Below are 9,994 nucleotides of genomic sequence, written 5' to 3' on the forward strand. Positions count from 1 at the left end.
CATATGGTGAGAATCCAGTGGTGTTCCTCCATATAGTCTTGTATGCCCATAACACTTTTGGAAGTTTGTCAGCCCAACATGCGTTGGGCACAAATAACATATTTGATTGCCATTTTACCTTCAAAAATTTTGAGTTTTGTTGCATGTAAAGGATATTAATGAGTCTCCCATTAATTTTTCAAGTCTTCATTAGCATAAAATGGCTTTTATCTGGAGAGAAAGAGAACATGAAGAACATGATTTAAATGCAGCTAATGATCCTACTACCATCTAGGCACTTAAAGATTGTGGATTGTTGAAATTCTTCTGGCTTCCTGGTATGAGGAAACAAATGGAGCTACTAGAAAATCTTGTTCATGCATGGGATGTGTAGGCATAGGCATTCTAATTTAGGGAACATCTTCTCGAGATCATAGTAGAGGACATATATTTTTTGACCGGTTTATCCAGGAGAGGTGCCCCCATCTCTCCTAGGTGGGATAAGGGTTGGAGAAATAGTGAAATATTATACTACTACTAACTATAGACTTCAATCCAAACCAACAAGAGATGGAAGGATAAACATATAATATGTAACGAGTCTTCCCTTAAGAATGATCTTGTTGATCATTGCTAGATTGAAAGGTAGCTCAACACTTCATGTGGCCTCTAGATCAGACATGCAGTACGGTGTGGAGTGCTTAGAGCCAACAATCTTCAACTAGAGTGAGGGAGTATTGGTCGATATCAAATAACAACTTTCTAAAGAAAGAGGGGAATAGTTGATTTTTTTTGGATATAGCTCCATCTTGGTCTCTTTTTCCCTATAACGAATTTCATTACTATAGCCTTAGAAAATTACACTTGAGCCCATTAATATGAGGGTACCATAGATGAGAAGGTTGATATATCACATGTCTCAACATGCAGTCCTATTGGTGATCAACTATTCACCAACCTTCTTTGGATGGTTATGCAGATAGTTCATTATGGTCAATGATTTTTCGTACGCAGGGATGGATTTCTAGGATAACCCTAAGCTCGTGATTCCTGAGGGTGAGCGATGGGATGTTATAGGTAGCATATTTCAACCATTTGAATTTTTGAAAATTTTACAATTTGTTTGTGTTTTTGATGTTTCCGAGACTTAAATTGTTGATTTCTCATGTAGATATTGGGCTTGTTTGACCAATAGGTGATTCATATCTCCATCATGTCGCAGAACAACCACAAGCAGTAGTAGAACCAACATAGGTTTCTACAGTAGGACGATATGCACTATGGGATCTAAATGTAGCCGAGATCCTAACTGAGATGGAGCGCCACACGGAGGGGTTGACACATGGGATAGATGAGACACGATCGACTAGGTTTCGTTGCAACTTTAGCAACACACCACTGGAGTTCCTAGCCATATTGGTTGGCTACTATGGAAGATAGCACGTGCAATGGCTGGTTATCATGAGCACTTTGATTAGTCTACTTAGATATTTCCATGTAGTTTTGTATATGTGTCATGTGGGCATATATGTCTCAGGCACAAATTTTGTAAACCAAACTTTATATATATATATATATATATATATATATATATATATATATATATATAGCTTCATTGTTTCTTACGTTCCTATTTACTTTCAATGATGTGATGTGTATTGAAATTTCTTTACATTCATTGCAAATGTCTATCTAAAACATGATTAGCAAGTGAATTTGTTAATGTATTTAGCAAAATGTCTTTCTAGAAGATAAACCCTTTAAAACATATGCAAGATGGGTTGACTTCTAACTGAATAAACATTAGCAAGTTGTAGTACCACAAGTTGTGAGTCATGTCCGACGACTAAATGATGGATACCATATGAAATAACATCAGGGAGTACCTCGACCACTGTGTTATACTCAACTGTTGTTGGTAGAGAGACCAATACAAATCCCTTGTAGACTCACTAACTTGCCACTTGGAGAAAATATATCCCACATTGTGGAGGAAAGTTTTCGAGTACTATGACTAGCACCTTTAGCATAACAAAAATATGGTTCAACACACTTATAGATAATATGCACAGAGTGTTACTATGCATGAGATCAAGCATAGTATTTCTTTAGGTAAATCCCATTCCCAGGTTGCGCCAATGGAATCCCATCGATATTGACTAACTCATAGGCCCCTTTTGCAAGGACACACTTGACAATATATGGACTTGACCACATAGGTTGAAACATTCCTGAGCCTAACTTATCAGATTCTTGGCCATATAAAAGAACAAGGTCTCCTTTTGAGAAGACTGAGGCTTGACACTTTTTTCATATTGTTCCTTGATACATATTTTATGACCTTCATTAGTTATAGTGGCATCACATCGTGTCTCATCTAATCGAGTTATATGTAAAAGACATTCCTCTTCTACAAAAGTTGCATGAATAATTTCAACAACTAGTTTCAGTGATGGAATCTCACATTCGATTGGAAGGATTGCTTCCAAATCATAAACCAACTGAAAGGGTGTAAATATGGTATCAATCCTCACTGAGTTTTGGTATGCCCACAAGGTAGCATAAAGGAGTAAATTTTGGTCTGATTTAGGGAACCCTACCATATGTTGAAGCATAGTTTTGAGAACTTTATTGATAGCCTCAACCTGTCCATTAGCCTGAGAATAGTAGAGACTAGAACTTTCATGGGAAAGTCCCAACTTACTAGTTAATTCAGTCATCATATGATTTTGTAAATGCTTTTTGTTATCTGCAACTATTGCTTGAGGAAAGCTAAACTATGCAATAACATGATTGAAAAATAAGTATGTAGTTGTTTTGCCAGTGTTGTTAAATGTAGCCTTCACCTCAGCCCATTTAGTAAAGTAATTTACTGTGACACTAATATAACCATGCCCCCCATTTGAGTGAGGGTTACATGTCATGAAGTTGATACCCCATCTCACAAATGTTCTGACAGTGATAATGATATGTAATTGAGTGGGTGGACCACGGTCTTATGATCATAAACTTGGCATGCATGACACTTCTAGACAACGAGAATACAGTCTCAAAAAATGGTAAGCCAAAAGTAACTTGCACATAATATCTTATGCATGGTAGTGTAGCCAGATAAATGACTACCACATGCCCCTAGGTGGCATTCATTGAGGACTTTCTCAGCCTCCTCATGTGTGAGGCACCTTTGTAAAATCGTATCAATACTATGTTGATAAAGGTTGTTGCCAATGATGATGTAATTCTTGGCTTAGCATCAAATACATCGATGCTCGGAGTGAGAGGTATCATATCAAAAAGTCTAGGTTTGGAGATAAATTAGAATGTCTCCATACTACAGGTTAGATGACAAAATCAGAAACTACGACTTGTCAGGGATGGAATCATCAAATTTCGATTCAGAATCAGGGGAAGGAAGGTCACACATAAGATAAAAAAAAACCAAGGATTTCATTAATGTAGACAGTGGCTTTGGGATTTCCTGGATCATTGTACTTAGTAAGGAGAGGCTACACATAAATTAATTTGAATAACTTTCCCATCACATGTATGGTGGCAGGGTCTTTAGGCTTCCTCACAGGCTTCTTGATGCACAAATATCTCACTGTCTTTGCATAGATGGGTACTTCTTTAAGTTCTTGCAACAAAGGAATTCGTACGTACAAATTTTGTGACTCCCTAAAGAAATCAGATTCAGGCTGTGAAGTCATCCTAGGTTTGGCCAGTCTCTGAGGGTACGGGGGGGTCCTGCGTAACAATAGTTGAATCTACTGTTACAGGTGTATCGACCTTCCTTGAATTAGTTGTTACAGATGGAACAGTTCTTTGTGGGTCAGCTGTTACATATGTAACAACTTCCTTTGTATCAAATGTTGTAGGCGCAGTAGCCACCTCAGAACCTCCGGCTTCTCCTCTGGATGGTTCACAGTCCTCCTTTGTAATGATAGGGGAGTGACTGGGATTAATAACCGTGCTTGATCACAATTGTATTTCACTAATTTCCACGGGGCTAATAAGGTAGGTTTAGAAGGTCATAGGAGCCTCTATGCCCCAAGTTACTTTATTGTTTGGGTTTGGGTTAGGTTGCACAGGGAGTTGGGGACTCCCATGATGAATTCTTCTAACCCTTCCTATAGCAAACGTTCTTTGAGTTGTGTTTGTGATGGCCTCATAGACGTGATTAATGCCTCAGATACCACTGGGGTTGGTTGTTTCATCGCACTACCTGTATCAGGATATTGATAATTCAACAATTGCTTCGCTGTCTCAGGTGTTCACTGTTCCCCCCTTGATTTCCCCTTGACCCTCGGTCCTCAAATTCTTGCTACTAACTTCCCCTTCTTGCTCATAAATCAAATCCTTGATCTTGTGGGTATGAATGCTAGCCTTAGAATGATACGGTCCCGAGATGGAGGGATTGGAGGTTTCTGCTTTCACTATGGGAGTAACAGTCTTTTGTGGCCCTATTTTCCTTGCATTCCTTTGAGAGTTGGACTGTTCTTTTTCTGCCTTGGAGATTAATTCCTGGATAAATGTCTTCCTTCCCAAATCTTCACCTTTCATTTCCTTTTTACGACCCATCGTTCCTTTGACTTATTAGAGTGGGGGTGATTTTAGTGTCTCTATAAGTCCTACAAATACACACATGGACCCTATGTATATTAAATCACACTCTAAGTGCCTCAGTCTTCGACAGTGGTGAGCCCGCGTAGGTATGTTAGAGCATTGCACAGGTTCTTACCTCTTGCCTTACCACCTAGCGACTGAAGAGCTAAAGCTAATCAAAGCATCAAAATGTCCTAAGTCTCCTAGTGATCACAATGGTGGGCCCACCCAGGTATGTTAGAGCGATGCACAGGTTCTTACCTCTCATCTTACTTCGCATCAACTATGGACTAGGAGCACTCTATATCAAACAAATAACTTGGCTGACTGTATCGTCAACTTGCCATCCCCGACAACAGTGCCAAAATTTAGTGTTGTTTTAATCAACCTTAATTGACTCAATCTGCAACATTAATTGTCAACCCAGGGTAGGTCTTGCTATTTCAATGGAGTTCGCACCATCTGTGCCGATACACTCCAGCTAAGCATAAGAAAATGTAGAAAAACTGTAAAAGATGTCGCTGATCTAAATTTCCGAATCAAACCATGCGTGTAGATACAAAAACACTCTACAGACTTAAAGAACAACTCATAACTATTGAAGTAAAGGTGTGCCACACAAGGACTAACATCTATTCCAGCTAGTTACTATTACTCTGTTGATTAACTATGTGTAATAGCATAAGATAAATAGAAAAAATAGTGAATGCAATCTATGATTTGTACATCAACAGTGAGAAACCATAAATCAATGAACTAAACTGAAATGTACACTACCTAATCACTGCAATCCCTTCCAAAGAGGAGGAACCTTCCTCCTCAGCAAGGCATAGGAAGAACACAAAAAGTGATTAACAAGTCAGTTGGAAAGTAATAACAACATCACCGTGCCAATTGATATTAAATAAGTTTAAGATTACAGAAACAGAGTAGCGGTGCTCTTCTATATGTCGTCTGCTGATACATAAAAAGTCATGTCTTTTATAATTATTACAACCCGAAATAAGAAAAAGAGATCAATCTTGATTCTCATGTTGATCAAAAATAATTACAGCCTATTGCTAAATAAATATACATCAGTTGCAACTGCTTGAGTCTTGTTGCTTCAAAAATAAACAATCCTACTGCCGACGGCTGTTATGTGAAATAGTACCTACATTTCCAGCTTTGGTGCAATAGCATTGAGAAAATGGTGGTTCCAGATGATGCACATAACTGACGACAACACTGTTGATGTGATGATGGACCCATGTGAGGTGTAACAGCATCCGATGTGTAACAACATCCAGTGTGTAACAACAATCTGTAAGAGCAACAACCTGTAATGACACCTTGTATATAGCAGCAATCTGTAATAGCACTTAGGGTGTAACAACGAACCATTCTACCCTTTCCTGCAGTTAATCCCTACTGCATGTCTACTTCATAGCTTCATTCTCGCGAGTCAACACCTAAAAAATATGAACTTCCCAACATACTCCTTCAATTCTCTCCCATTTAGCCACAAAAAAGAAACAAAGCCTCATATTATTCAATAAAATACAACAAAGTAACATGACAGTAAAATGGATTGAAAAGGTAAAAAAACAGAGAGTTTGGTCATATAGGGCACATGCTTGGAGGACACAAAGGTCAAAATAGGGGAAAGAATGTGCAAAAAATAGGTAAAAAAACACACCCAACATCTCCCCCCAACTGAAGCAACTGTGTGTCCCCATGCAGAGTCTCAGTTCCTTCTACTGTACCCTTGGTGGAAATCTGTGAAATTTTAGGCACCAGTAGTATCATAGCCTGGAGCTCTAAATCCTTGATCAACAATTAACTCACGTGGCCAAGATTCCTACGTAATCGGTAATCGGGCTAATAATCCTCCACTGGAAACCATATCAAAGGGAATTTGAATCTGAGGCCAATCCAAAATGCCCCTAGTGTCAGCACAATCTGAGCATATTCTAGCACCCGTGTAATAGTAGCCACAAATTTCTTGTATTCAAAGGGCTCTCGTTCCTGCAATTTTGTACTACATGCCTCAGTGCGCTTGAGACATTCGACTAGCGCTTGGCTCCTCATGTTTGTAAACAAGTTGAGGCAGATCCTCACAATTCTCCTTCTATTAATGGCTGATTGATCTCTGATTTCTGGATTTCTCAGGAACTGTCTGAACTCTCTCTGGAGTTCGTAAGCCATTCCTGGTTTAGCCCTAACCCAAAATGTTGTCTTTTCCTCATTGGTCTTTATTGTTTTCTTGGCCAGTTTCCACTCAATCTGACTCCTCATAAATGAGAGCAATGCTCGCAACTACAAATCTCCCATGAAAGAAATGACACTCTCCACCATCATCATTCTCACATGTTCGCACAACAAATTTTGATCATCAAAATCAAAAGAATGGAAAATTTCTAAAAAAGTGCGGGTTAAAGAACCCATATAGGACTTGTTCTCATAATCTGCCCTTAACTAGAATAAGTAGTAATGTTCCCACAGGAACACAGGGTATGACAGGGACGGCCGCTTGAATGCTAGCAGGTTTAGAGCAAGGTCATGGAGTTTGGTCTTATCAAACGTTAGGTCAGATACCTCCCGATGCAGCTGATGCAGCTATTCATCCTTTTTCTTCATAATTTCTTTATGCCTGCCTCCTCTTCTCTTTCCCATTCTTCTTTTAACCATTTTTCTCTCAAGAAATCCATCATTCTCTTATGCGTCTTGAGTGGAATCACTCCCTCTTGCAGAGAGAGTGCCAGCTGCTTCCATTTTTACAGCTCTGCCAATAACAATGATTTCTCAAAATTCCATCCTTCAACAGGACCCAACGCTCCCCCGCATGCATCATCAATTAAAGGTGTAGTAGCCTCCTGAAGGTGAAACTGTCCCACCTTGGTTGTTGTTTCTTGTGTAACAATAGCTTTGTTAGTGGGTTTTGTCACAGTTTCTCTATTTTCCTAGTCAACTTCCCTTTTTACTTCTGGTTCTTGTGTGGCAGCAGTAATATCCATAGGCTTCTGTTCATCATTTTCCTTTGGACCAGCTTCAATCTCTATTGTTAGTTCTTGTGTAATAGCAGTGTTGACCATCATCTCATGGATATTATCTTTCTCTTCCTCCTCTTGGCTGATTTCCTCCTCCATTGTTGTTCCCGGTAAAACAACAGTGTTAGGAAAGGGTTCCTGTGTATCCATTTCTTGATCACTCTTTGTGGATTGTGTTGTCTCAGTTGCTGGTTCTTGTGTATTAGCAACGTCCTCGACATATTCTGGTGTAAAAACTTCCCAGTTTTCAGTTTTAATCCCCCTCGAGGTAGTGTCTATTGCATAGACTTTGAATCCAGCTTCTACCAACTTCTCAGCACAGGCTACACACAGAATGCCTGGGATTTCTCCCCTTCTGGCCCTGTCCACGACTTCTACCAAAGTATCTAGCCCTGGGGCTCTTGGCGCTACCTTTCCTACTGCTAGCTATTCCCTCAATACTTTAATTTAATTTTCTAAAATTTCAATTTTTGACGGAAAAGACTGGGTTTCACTCTTACCACGTGAAGGAGGTTTTTCTGGCTGATTTTTCTCCTTGTCCTTCTGCTTGACTTCTTCTTTGTCCTTTATTGACATGGATGGGGACTTTGGGTGCCTGCTAACCCTTATCCTCTGCTTCAGCCTTCTGTCACCAATTGTTTTATCAACCGACTTCTTGTTGACCCTCACTGTCGAGGACTGGGGCTACTCCTTTGTCAGCTCTGGAGTTCCCCCTGTCATCTCTGTTTGCTTTCTACGAGTGGTCCTAGGACTTTTCCGCATGAACTCTTCCCAATTATTGCCCTGTCGGCTCAAGGAATCTAGCACAATGGGTTTAACACGTTTTTGGATTTGAAGTCATTTTCATAGCCATATCCATGTGCCTAATATTGCCCAGGAAGAAATAAGGAAGGTTGATCAGCTGCTAATGGAGGAGATGGTTCACCAATGGGAAATGGTAAGTAAAAACAATTGTTTCTCTTCCCTCACAAGTAATGTACTTAATGAGGAAGAGAGCAACATCTGCCCGTGGCTGGGGGAGTGACAGCTTATCAATTCCCTTGCCTTTCTTAACCAATCACTCGCTTTCCTAAAGAAAATCCCCTTTCAGTGAGGGGTCCTTAGTAAACCATCTCTTCCCTTCTGTTGGCAATCTTATTACTTTGGTGATAACTTCTTCCATGACCTCCAATTTCAATCGTCTGACTTCCATCTGGTTTCTTTCCAAGTTCTTTGTGAATTCCATGGCCACACCATTGTCCAATCCTTCCAATCTCCAGAAGAATTTGAACCATCCTACATCTTTGAAAACCTATCATGCTTCAGGGAAATCTTCCAGGGCTTTTGTAGACCCTGGCTCATGCCATATTGCTGCTCCTCCCATTGCCTATGCAATTCATTGTAGTCTCACCTACTTATCCTTCCCTTTGGCACACACTCTAGCTGTTTCAGCTTGTACTGCTATCTTCCTCCTCTCTGACCACTCTAAATGAGGACTCAGTGCTTCCAGCAGGGGTAAATGGTAGGGTGGCAGGGTGGCACAGGTGAAAATTTTGGATTAGGATTTGGCACGCATGGTTCGTACTGCTCAATGAATTTTTCCTTAATCGTGAGTCATGGGGAGGTCTCGTTAATGGTGCTCTTACCCTTTTTGGAATGATTTGGCATTAAGTAATGATAACTACTAGGTTACATGCTTTAATTGCTGGATTTTTCAAATAATTACAAATCATGTGACAGTCATGTTGCAATGTGATTTGTTCCCTCCAGCTTAATTATGACAGCTGTCCTCGGCCATCAATAGTCATGTTAAGTTGCCATAATTACAAAATAAAACAAATTCAATATTACCTTTTTGATGACGTATCTGGGTGACGTGGGACTAAGTAATGGGTGGCGCGACATCAAGTCATACTCGAGCAGCAAGAGACGTGAACTTAAATATGATGATGAGGCTCACGGTGATGTTTTTACTGTTTATTACAATAGAATATCTCGTTTTTGACAGCCATGTTATTTTTATTATTATTATTATTATTATATTTTTTTATGCTACTTTGACTGTGTAATAGCTGCCACCAGGTGGTTTTCAGTTGTTACACTTATTGGAAAATTGAATTTTTTTTTAGCACAGTGGGGCTTTCCCTTGTTCCCGTAATATGTAGATCTAAATATGTGACAATGTTGAGAAATGAATCCTTCGAGGTAGGTTTGTGATAGAACTGAAGATGGTGCCCATTTGCAAGCAATGGTGTCCTTGCACTGTTAATGGTTACCAAATTTACAGTCCCATTGTCAAAGGTTGCATCTACCTCATAACGACCTAGCCATCTGGTGCAAAGCTTACCCTTGAAGTCTTTAAACCTTGAGTCATATAAGAGAGCCCAATCTCTTTTCTAGAGCTG

This window comes from Pinus tabuliformis, chromosome 3_1 (genome assembly GCF_031772625.1).
Source record: "Pinus tabuliformis cultivar Carrire ecotype Pingquan chromosome 3_1, CPIR1, whole genome shotgun sequence".
NCBI classification, from domain to species: Eukaryota; Viridiplantae; Streptophyta; class Pinopsida; order Pinales; family Pinaceae; genus Pinus; species Pinus tabuliformis.